The sequence below is a fragment of the Carassius auratus genome, chromosome 9 (genome assembly GCF_003368295.1).
Source record: "Carassius auratus strain Wakin chromosome 9, ASM336829v1, whole genome shotgun sequence".
Classification (NCBI taxonomy): Eukaryota; Metazoa; Chordata; class Actinopteri; order Cypriniformes; family Cyprinidae; genus Carassius; species Carassius auratus.
Window position 1 is genome coordinate 11,153,567 of NC_039251.1, and position 12,638 is coordinate 11,166,204.

Below are 12,638 nucleotides of genomic sequence, written 5' to 3' on the forward strand. Positions count from 1 at the left end.
TAACCTGGTCTCACAGAATTCCGTGAAATGTCCACGGGTCCTTAACTCAAAATCCGTGAAGCCATCACGGAATTGCCCCAAATTCCGTGACCCGGCCACGGATATTTCTCCAACGCAAGTCAATGACACTGACCTCCCGTGATCCACACACGGATACCCGTTTCAATGACGGAGTACAGAACTCGCTGAACGGACGTGCTTTCTCATTTGGAAACGCAACATTTGAAGTATTTGTTTCTTTTCCAATATCAAATGCCATAATGACATTAACCAGACAGCTGTTGTAGTTATTGCATTGTCCTGTCATCATAAAAATTACGTTTGTTTCAGTTACAAAAGTCCCGTGATGGCACGGACCTCCACAACCTGACCTCACTCACTTGTTTAGGAACTTACAAGCTTTTCGTCACACTGTTGCAATGGCATGTAATTAACTTGGCATTTTTTCTCGTCCTGTCATCATAAAATCCAGTTTGATGGCGTTTTACACACATTTTGGCTATAGTCAGAACTAAAATCTGTGATAGGAGCACGGAGTGAGTCTGTGCTTAGATCACGGATAACTCTAACGCAAGTCAATGACACTCATCTTCCGTGGTCCGTACACGGATCGTTTCAGTGATGGAGTACAGACCTCACTCAATGGACGTGCTATCTCATCTGGAAACGCAACATTTGAAGTATTTATTTTTTTCAACACCAAATACCATGACCAACCTGACTGTTATTGTAACTATTGCATTGTCCTGCCATCATACAGATTCACTTTGATTCTGTTAGCCTAACTAAAATCTGTGATACGAGCACGGAGTGAGTCTGTGCTGAGATCACGGATAACTCTAACGCAAGTCAATGACACTCTTCTTCCGTGGTCCACACACGGAAACCCAGTCTCACGGCAGTTCGTGATTTTGTCACGTAATTTAATCTATTTATTCGTGGCAGGCACACGTTTATTTCCTTATTTTCATGATTGCAGCACGTTTTTTTAAACTAATGCATTTCAACTGGAGGCATCTTTCGTGCATCAGCACAATATTTTCTGATTAATTATTATTATTATTATTTAATTTTTCACAGGACAACAGAAGAAACTCACTGAAACTTGAAAAAAAAATCGGAGCTTAACTTACTGTACAAAACTGAGCAACATACTGTATTGCTGGTGACAAAAACACATTAAAACTTTTTTAGCTGTAAAATGCGCAATGGTTCTTTTTTTACTTTTTCATTGATTTTTATTTTTTCATAGGCCTAGATTTAATTTTTTTTTAATTACAGAATTCAATATCAAGTCCTTGACACATAACTGTAACACATTTTCACATTAAGAAACAATTTAGTTTAAATAAAAAGAACAAAAAAAAAATTAAAATTTAAAAAAAAAAATAAATAAATTTTTTTATTTTTATTTATTTTTTTTTTACTAGACTTAGTTAAAAGTTTTTATTAAGGCTATTGTAAAGGCTTCTTAAAAATGATGTCGCTGATGAGCCTCTGATCGCTGTCAGATTCTGTGATATGAATGTCCGCTAATGGGTTTAGAATGAGCCCCGCTCGGCCCGTGTTCTGGCTTACTGTAATATTTCACCTGTAATAAGACCGAAATAATATAATTAAAATAAAGAAATGAATGAATACATGATAACATCTAAATAAATGTTGATAGATTTAGCGTTATAGTTTTAAAAATATTAATAAACAGCAAATCAACACAGCTTCGAAATAATAACCGAGAAAGAAATAATAATAATACATAATTAATAAACAGCGCCGCCCCTCCCACTACGCGCATCACGCGCTGTGCGTCAACCCCAAAGCGTCAAAAACTGAAGCGTGGTCAAGCGCCTCTAGCGTCACTGACATGAGATGTTTATCGCTTTGAAATCACGTTCAAGAAGTCTCATTCAGCACACATCGCGATACTTTCCATCAGTTTGCAAGAGCCGCAGGTTGGGTGAGTTATACAGTCTATGGTGAGTAGTAGTAAATATGCTCTTTTAATGCCTGTCCTAAAACGTATTCTGTCTTCTTTATTAATGGTCAGATGAGCGCCTGTAGTGTTACTCTCCTGTATAACATCGGTGCATCCGAGGCTGTCTTTGAGTTTCATTGTGTTTAAACTAAATGAACACAGCTTGCTTAACTGGTTTAAACTCTATCGGTCACGTGACGTGCCACATACCTGGGATCCGTTTTATATTCATTTCAGGTTCAAAGATGTAAGTTGTATTTGTAGTAAAATCATGTTAACCATGACACCTACAAAAGTAGGTAAAAACCCAGTAAACAAGACATTTACCATTGTGTTTTTTTTATTTTTTTATTATTTTTTTTTTTTACCACAGTAACTGTAGCTTTACTGTAGTATAGTAATAGCACATTAATCACCAAATTAACTATAGTTGTACCACTGTAATGGTAGTGTTTTAATGTGCTTTTATATGACTTATTTCCCAGTAATCACATTTACTGTACCATGCTTGTAATACCTTTTTAATGTAAAAAAAAAAAAAAAAAAAAAATACATTTTTTCCCATCTTGCAGTTCAATTCATATTTGTTTATATCTTAAATATTTGCTCACAGATCACTATTAACATTCTGTATATAATTCTGTTTTATTTTCTTTCCCCTTGTATTAATTTTTTAGCTGAAAAGACGTAAAGTAAGCAGTCAGCCAGTGGTGCTTGTGGAGAGGTATTCCTTCAGAAATGGAGAAGACAGAAAGCTGCAGAGGCAGGTTGGTCTGTGATAGTTTGTCCCTTTTATCAAACATTCCTGTTGTTATCATTTGCACAGCATTTTGTTGTTTCTTAAACTGTTGTACGGTCCAAATACCCACACTTGCCATCTTTGCACATTTCCTTTATTTGGCCCAAGTGAGCATGAAGATCACAATGTGTGTCGATCTTAACATGACAAAGTTCGTTTCAACTTTGTATTTTAAAAGAAACTTCTAAATGTCTTTTCAATAGTCCCTAATAATACATTTTAATGCGCTTTTCTAGAACCCAAAGCGCTAAAATTAGCGCCCTATTAACCCTATTAAAGATGACAATTTATTTTGTGGTGCTTCTAATTAAGTGATAAAAAGAAGTTACAAATGAATGTACAAAATAAATATACTTTTCTGTGCACCAAGAAAACATGCAACACTTTGTTTTACTACTAAATTAGTCTCAATTTCTAATTATTATAATTAATATTTCACAAACATTGGAAAGTTGCGTTACCTCTTGTTAAACCCCTGCAAAAAGTCTCACATTAATTCCAAAACATGATGCATGATGGGATACACTAAGCGTTGTATAGCGCTCCGGAGCAGTATTGGAGAGGTTTAGTGTGTGTTAAGGACACCGTGCTTTGGCATTATTAAGAACCGGGGACAGTCTCATAGTCACGTACACACACTCTCAAGTGAATAAGACCTCAAGTGTGGGTATCTGGAAAGGGGAAAAGTCTTTAAAATGATCCCTAAATACAGTCCCACATCAAAGTCTTAATAATTCATTAATGCTTTCATGGTCTAAAAAATAATGTATGTAAGTAATGTATAAGTTAAAGTATATAGTAATGTATAAGTTGCATGTAATGAATAATATTTCCTTTCTTTCTGTCTTACAGGATTGTTTGCAGATAATGCTGTTCTTCTTTTTCAGAAGTTTTTGGGGAGCCAACCCTCACAAACCTTCCTAAAAACTAAAAGAGCTATTACTGAGTCTCAGCGACTCTTGCCACGATCAGCTCTTCCCAGGTACATTTGTTTACTCATCAAATGCTCTGGTCTGAATCTTACTTTAAATTAACTTAATTATATGTTTAATGAGAAATATTGCTCATTGCACACAGAGTAAGATTATCTTGTTTCACAGAAGAGAAGGAAGACCAAGGAAATTATTTGCTCAGGATGAGGAATGAAGATGGTCATCTTGTGCTCAAGCAAACAGAAGTCCTCTGGTATGTGTGTGTTGAAGCAATGCTGTGTTACAGGACTTTATGATGATCTCTCACAGGACTGGTCATGTCAGCCGTAATTATTCTTTCCAATGTTTTTATATTTATTTTATTTTATTTGATACAGCTATAATAATTATAGCATGTTAGCAAAGTTTGACTGGAACATTTTTAATCTAAAGTTTTTAAAAAAAACACCACCTGTTATTCTTAAAAGCATACAAGTGTCCATAAAAGTGGTTTAATTGATATAAACACCAATTGACATTATCTCACTGTTTTGTGAATGTTGTGTTATAAATTGTGAATTGATAGTTGATTGGTTTGAGCAAAGCCTTACACTGCACAGACTAAAACACATTTGTGAGAGAAGTCATTAGCTCTGGAGAAAGACTCTAGAGGAAGAAAACATATTTACTGCAACAAAAGATGAATTCTAGAGTCTCTGAGAACTACACATGCTAATGGAGTCTCATGAACAAGTCCTTTGCCTCTGTAACTTTTTCTAAATTCTTGCATAATGAAATTGTTTATTGCAGTATTTTAACAATTTTACTTTGTACAGATGGTCTCATCAGCCAAATGAGGGGTTTTGACCAAGTGATGCTCTTGAAAGGACTGAAAGAAGAGGATGTGGTAAATTGTCTTCAGAGAAAAAGCTTCTCAAAAGATCTTAAAACAGCTTGAAGAATGGTAAGTGTACAGTACTACAAGGGTCATAGTTGCTCACCCTGCTAAAATCACACATAACATAAGCTGAGCTCTCTGTCCATTAAACAACTTCATCTGGATTGTTTGTTTCACTTTGACCAGGTCTGGGATCTTAGGACTGGGAGATCTCACTTGCACCCAGTTAACCTCCATAGAGAACATTTATCAGAAGCGCTGTCTGGGTAGGGCAAGAAACATCATCAAAGATGCCTCTCACCCTAACCATGGACCTTTCACCCTCCATCCATCCGGCAGGCGTTACAGGAGCCTACGCTCTCGAACTAGTACCTGCTCTTTTACTGCACTGGTCACAGTACTTTACATACATGTATTGCACTACTCATATTTTGCACAGACTGCACATGGTTAAATCCATTACACTATAAACTGTCTAAAGCTGTTACTGTACAAGCACAGTAAACTATTTCTACAATAAATATAATTGCACTACTATTATTTTGCATATAATAAATTGTTAAACTATACTTTTGCACACTCATTCAACTGTATTTATTACCACTGTTCTCAAGTTCCTGCTATTCATAATGTATATATAATTCTTCTTTGCTCTGTTCATAATGTACATACAATCCCTACATTACATTCATATTTATACTCTGTATATACTCTGATCAATATTGTATATAGCAACTCCACTGTAAATTCTGTATATCATAAGCTTTACTTACTCCCCACTTTTATGTATATAAAACACTATATTCTTGCACTTCTGGTTAGATGCTAACTGCATTTCATTAGCTCTGTACTTGTACTCTGCATAATGACAATAAAGTTGAATCTAATCTAATCTAATCTAATCTTCTGGCTGAGAACAAGCTACACCACATCTGTGCTGGATATCAACCAAAAGCTGTTTCCAGACACGAGAGAAGATCACGATGAAACCAGTTTAGATGTGTTGATAAGGAATCATTATTTTCTGAAACAGTATCACATGTCTTATAAGTATCACATGATCTGTATCACAGTTGACTGGATGGGACTGTGACTTTTAAGGACATTTCATCACTCATCTGTGTGAACTGATTAATATATGAGGTTAATGTATTTTTGATTATGAATAATTATTTTCCTTGAATCTTATTTGTCTTGATGCTACTTTATCATCTTTATAGTCTTTGCTTCAATAAAATGAATTTGACGAATATTGTGTTCTGAAGATTCTTGTTAAATACATCATTTTACTAGGTAGGCTCATATGTGTTTATTTTAGACTTGGAAAAACTACATAATCATTATTGGGATTATTTTTTACTTAAGACATAAAAATATTTGATCAGATTAATGACATCTGGGACATCAGTACACCAGAAAGTTATTATTGTTTATATTTAGTAACAAATGCCAATTGTTTTGTGAAAGAAAGGGAGTTACGAGATTAATTATTTTGCATTACAAGATGGTGCCATGGGCTTTATAGTTACAAACACTTGAGGGATAACTGAGAATGTAGCAGGAATGATCAACGTGGATCTTGTACTCCATTCAAACCAAGAGCACACACATTACTGATGTCCAGTACCTGAGCAGCAAGATACAGGGGTGAGAGGACATTTTTACACTGATTTTTGCTAATTAGTTATTAGTAATATATATATATATATATATATATATATATATATATATATATATATATATATATATATATATATATATATGAATTAATTTGTCCTTGTGTAATAGTGAAGTATCACAATGTGTATACATTGTCCTTGATTACTGCTTAACAGTGGGGAATAGATAATGGCATGTTGTTGCAGGTTCATCCATTATATTTACTGATGTTTACTTCAAAAATCAAAGAAATAATCTATTATTTTCATTATTAAATCATTTCTTTCTAATTTTTCAATGTTTCATCAGATGGCCTCACAATGTCCTGTCAAAAGGTATAATAGCAATGATGTAAGAATTAGAAAACAGAGGACTGTGAAAACTGTCAGATATAAATGTGACTCAGCTCAGTTTGTTGTCCATGATGAGGAGAATACATATATGTAGGTTTTACTGCCCTTCTACCCCCAGGGGCCCAGTAGCACCCCCCGGAAGAGCCAAAAACTGTACATTTCAAATGGCTGTAAATCAGAGTCCAATTAACATATCAAAGCGAAAATCAGCATGATTACTACTTATGCTATGCTGATAAAATAATGTTGGGCACAGTTTTCAGAAATGAATGGAAAGGTGGCATAAAGGCATTTTACATATTGCATACTCTAAAATACTAAATTTCACCATGCCTCTCAAATATATCATAGTGGTTTACACAGTGAACATATTTATATGTCTAGTTTACCATTCAATATATTATTTATTTCATTTCGTTAATAAAACTTTTTAAACTACATTACCCATAAGCCTCCATCGTTCTATCTATGGAAAGGGAATATTAGGCGCTGTTTTTTGTAGTTCATTGAAGTTATTCTTAGGGTTAGTGTTAGGATCTCGGTAAAAAGGTGATTTTTCTCAACATAGAAACACCCAATGTTGACTTAATATATTTACTAATGTGATAATAGCAGCAAAACATACTTTTGTAACATGATCCGCTGTTTAATATGGGTTAAAAGATAATCCAACCACAGACAGTCCTGCGATGACAAGGGACATTCACAGCCAATGGCATCAAAGCTGAGCAGCGTCATCACACTTCCTTAACCATTTATTGTCATTCATGAACGCTGTTTTCCGTTTTTCGGCTAAAAGGATAGATTGGTTAACAATAAATAAAATTTGCCACCTATTAGATAGTGTTTTATTAACGTCTACACCTTCTTCCAACAATAATGCAAATACAGAAATTATTGTTATTCAGCTTGACAACAATTTGGCAATATCGATGTGTACATGTGTGTGTACAACACGTGATGTGAACTGCACAGTCACAGTTGTATCTTATCTAACCAATAGATTCATTTCATTCAATTTAAAAGATAAATTTTTTCCTGACCAAAGACAAGAGCATTTACTAATAAAAAGTAAAGAGTGAAATTATTAAGTTATTAAATTATTTAAATTTGTTTCTGTGATTTGCCTTGCTTTACCAATTAATCTCTAGTAATAAAAACTGAAATAAAGCATAATGAACATACATAATTTTGTAAGAGTTTTCCAGTATTTATTGATATGTCAAACTCATTTAAAGACAAAGTGCGCATATTACTGCACTGTCACCAAGCTCGTTTTTAAAGAATAAAACTATGAAGAAAAAAAAGGCAGTTATGTTGTAAACGTTAACATTTTTCAGTGTGCAAATTCTTTTATTAAAAAACAAAACATTATAAATATGGTATATATCTTTCAGAGAACACCGTAAAAATATACATTTTCTTAAAAGATTCTATTGACCAGAAAGTGATACAACACTTAATGTTTCAAACTCACAAAAAAACATCATGAAGACATGCATGTCAAGTGTGCAATATCATCTATAAAACTCAATCAGCAGAGCATCACGTAAACACTGATTGTCCGAACAATGGAAGAAAGATAAAGTGTTCAGGAAAACAAACACCTGCTACATAAAAATGCAGAAATATAACTTTAACAATAACATCATTCACTTCATGACTGGAACTAGGGGATTGCTGTGCATGAATATGTCCTTTACTAAAACTCCTGATGAGAACTGAAGCTTTTTTATGATAAAAGCACCAGAAGTAAAGATTACTGTATGAAGCTTGACAAAGAGAACACAATGCTTTATCAATATGATAAATGCTATTTTTTAATTATTGTTGTCATCACTGGTTCTGTATACAGTACAGTATATGGGTTGCTGGAAGGTCACAATGTATTCATTATAAGGTTAATTAAAACAAAGTTACATCTTCTGCAGAAATCAAACCACTGCATAGTCTTGAGTCACTGATCCAGGAACCATTTCTGTGTGTGTGTGTGTGGGGGGGGGGGGGGGGGGGAGTTAAAGAGGTGAATCCTTGTGCATGACGGAGAACTACAGTGTTATCTGGAAACAATCCTGTAAGACAGAAAGGATAGAAATATTATGTAATTAAATGCAACATTACTCACGTATAGTGGGAACATGAACTGATGGGGCTTATTTAAAGTAATTTAATGAGAAGCCAATGAACAATATAAACTTTCTGACTGTGTGGGGCAACTGATTTTCCAATATTGTGATAGTGTCAGATGAGATTGTCCAGGGGCTTGTACAATATCATACAAGTGTTAAATTGAATTAGTGAATTATTAAGACTTTGATGTGGGACTGTATTTAGGGATCATTTTAAAGACTTTTCCCCTTTCCAGATACCCACACTTGAGGTCTTATTCACTTGAGAGTGTGTGTACGTGACTATGAGACTGTCCCCGGTCTTAATAATGCCAAAGCACGGTGTCCTTAACACACACTAAACCTCTCCAATACTGCTCCGGAGCGCTATACAACGCTTAGTGTATCCCATCATGCATCATGTTTTGGAATTAATGTGAGACTTTTTGCAGGGGTTTAACAAGAGGTAACGCAACTTTCCAATGTTTGTGAAATATTAATTATAATAATTAGAAATTGAGACTAATTTAGTAGTAAAACAAAGTGTTGCATGTTTTCTTGGTGCACAGAAAAGTATATTTATTTTGTACATCATTTGTAACTTCTTTTTATCACTTAATTAGAAGCACCACAAAATAAATTGTCATCTTTAATAGGGTTAATAGGGCGCTAATTTTAGCGCTTTGGGTTCTAGAAAAGTGCATTAAAATGTATTATTAGGGACTATTGAAAAGACATTTAGAAGTTTCTTTTAAAATACAAAGTTGAAACGAACTTTGTCATGTTAAGATCGACACACATTGTGATCTTCATGCTCACTTGGGCCAAATAAAGGAAATGTGCAAAGATGGCAAGTGTGGGTATTTGGACCGTACAACAGTTTAAGAAACAACAAAATGCTGTGCAAATGATAACAACAGGAATGTTTGATAAAAGGGACAAACTATCACAGACCAACCTGCCTCTGCAGCTTTCTGTCTTCTCCATTTCTGAAGGAATACCTCTCCACAAGCACCACTGGGCTGACTGCTTACTTTACGTCTTTTCAGCTAAAAAATTAATACAAGGGGAAAGAAAATAAAACAGAATTATATACAGAATGTTAATAGTGATCTGTGAGCAAAATATTTAAGATATAAACAAATATGAATTGAACTGCAAGATGGGAAAAAATGTATTTTTTTTTTTTTTTTTTTTACATTAAAAAGGTATTACAAGCATGGTACAGTAAATGTGATTACTGGGAAATAAGTCATATAAAAGCACATTAAAACACTACCATTACAGTGGTACAACTATAGTTAATTTGGTGATTAATGTGCTATTACTATACTACAGTAAAGCTACAGTTACTGTGGCTTTTTTTTTAAAAAAAAAAAAAAAAAAAAAAAACACATGGTAAATGTCTTGTTTACTGGGTTTTACCTACTTTTGTAGGTGTCATGGTTAACATGATTTTACTACAAATACAACTTACATCTTTGAACCTGAAATGAATATAAAACGGATCCCAGGTATGTGGCACGTCACGTGACCGATAGAGTTTAACCAGTTAGCAGCTGTGTTCATTTAGTTAAACACAATGAAACTCAAAGACAGCCTCGGATGACCGATGTAATACAGAGAGTAAACATAAGGCGCTCATCTGATTAATAAAGAAGACAGAATACGTTTTATGACAGGCATTAAAAGAGCATATTTACTACTACTCACCATAGACTGTATAACTCACCCAACCTGCGGCTCTTGCAAACTGATGGAAAGTATCGCGATGTGTGCTGAATGAGACTTCTTGAACGTGATTTCAAAGCGATAAACATCTCATGTCAGTGACGCTAGAGGCGCTTGACCACGCTTCAGTTTTTGACGCTTTGGGGTTGACGCACAGCGCGTGATGCGCGTAGTGGGAGGGGCGGCGCTGTTTATTAATTATGTATTATTATTATTTAGGTCTTTCTTGGTTATTATTTCGAAGCTGTGTTGATTTGCTGTTTATTAATATTTTTAAAACTATAACGCTAAATCTATCAACATTTATTTAGATGTTATCATGTATTCATTCATTTCTTTATTTTAATTATATTATTTCGGTCTTATTACAGGTGAAATATTACAGTAAGCCAGAACACGGGCCGAGCGGGGCTCATTCTAAACCCCTTAGCGGACATTCATATCACAGAATCTGACAGCGATCAGAGGCTCATCAGCGACAGCATTTTTAAGAATCCTTTACAATAGCCTTAATAAAAACTCTTAATAAATCTGTAGGCCTATCGCTAATAAATAATTTATTTATTTATTTATTTTTTATTTTTTTTTGTTCTTTTTATTTAAACTAAATTGTTTCTTAATGTTAAAATGTGTTACAGTTATGTGTCAAGGACTTGATATTGAATTCTGTAATAAAAAAAAAAAAAATTAAATCTAGGCCTATGAAAAAAATAAAAATCAATGAAAAAGTAAAAAAAGAACCATTGCGCATTTTACAGCTAAAAAAGTTTTAATGTGTTTTTGTCACCAGCAATACAGTATGTTGCTCAGTTTTGTACAGTAAGTTAAGCTCCGATTTTATTTTCAAGTTTCAGTGAGTTTCTTCTGTTGTCCTGTGAAAAATTAAATAATAATAATAATAATTAATCAGAAAATATTGTGCTGATGCACGAAAGATGCCTCCAGTTGAAATGCATTAGTTTAAAAAAACGTGCTGCAATCATGAAAATAAGGAAATAAACGTGTGCCTGCCACGAATAAATAGATTAAATTACGTGACAAAATCACGAACTGCCGTGAGACTGGGTTTCCGTGTGTGGACCACGGAAGAAGAGTGTCATTGACTTGCGTTAGAGTTATCCGTGATCTCAGCACAGACTCACTCCGTGCTCGTATCACAGATTTTAGTTAGGCTAACAGAATCAAAGTGAATCTATATGATGGCAGGACAATGCAATAGTTACAATAACAGTCAGGTTGGTCATGGTATTTGGTGTTGAAAAAAATAAATACTTCAAATGTTGCGTTTCCAGATGAGATAGCACGTCCATTGAGTGAGGTCTGTACTCCATCACTGAAACGATCCGTGTACGGACCACGGAAGATGAGTGCCATTGACTTGCGTTAGAGTTATCCGTGATCTAAGCACAGACTCACTCCGTGCTCCTATCACAGATTTTAGTTCTGACTATAGCCAAAATGTGTGTAAAACGCCATCAAACTGGATTTTATGATGACAGGACGAGAAAAAATGCCAAGTTAATTACATGCCATTGCAACAGTGTCGACGAAAAGCTTGTAAGTTCCTAAAAAAGTGAGTGAGGTCAGGTTGTGGAGGTCCGTGCCATCACGGGACTTTTGTAACTGAAACAAACGTAATTTTTATGATGACAGGACAATGCAATAACTACAACAGCTGTCTGGTTAATGTCATTATGGCATTTGATATTGGAAAAGAAACAAATACTTCAAATGTTGCGTTTCCAAATGAGAAAGCACGTCCGTTCAGCGAGTTCTGTACTCCGTCATTGGAACGGGTATCCGTGTGTGGACCACGGGAGGTCAGTGTCATTGACTTGCGTTGGAGAAATATCCGTGGCCGGGTCACGGAATTTGGGGCAATTCCGTGATGGCTTCACGGATTTTGAGTTAAGGACCCGTGGACATTTCACGGAATTCTGTGAGACCAGGTTGGATTCATTCTAGAGAATCAATTTCGGGCTGTTCATGAAAATTAACAGATAACAAAATGGCTCACAGATTTGGGTCCTAGAACGGCTTGTCTTTCATTTTTTGTAGTGGAACATTTCCTTAAAGCTGCAGTTAAATGCTTTTATATACTGTATTGCATTGTAATGTAATATTTATTATAGCCTAAATCTATGCGTTCAAGTTTGATGCTGTCAGTTTTTCATTTATTTTATTTATTTTGAACTTTATTGAGC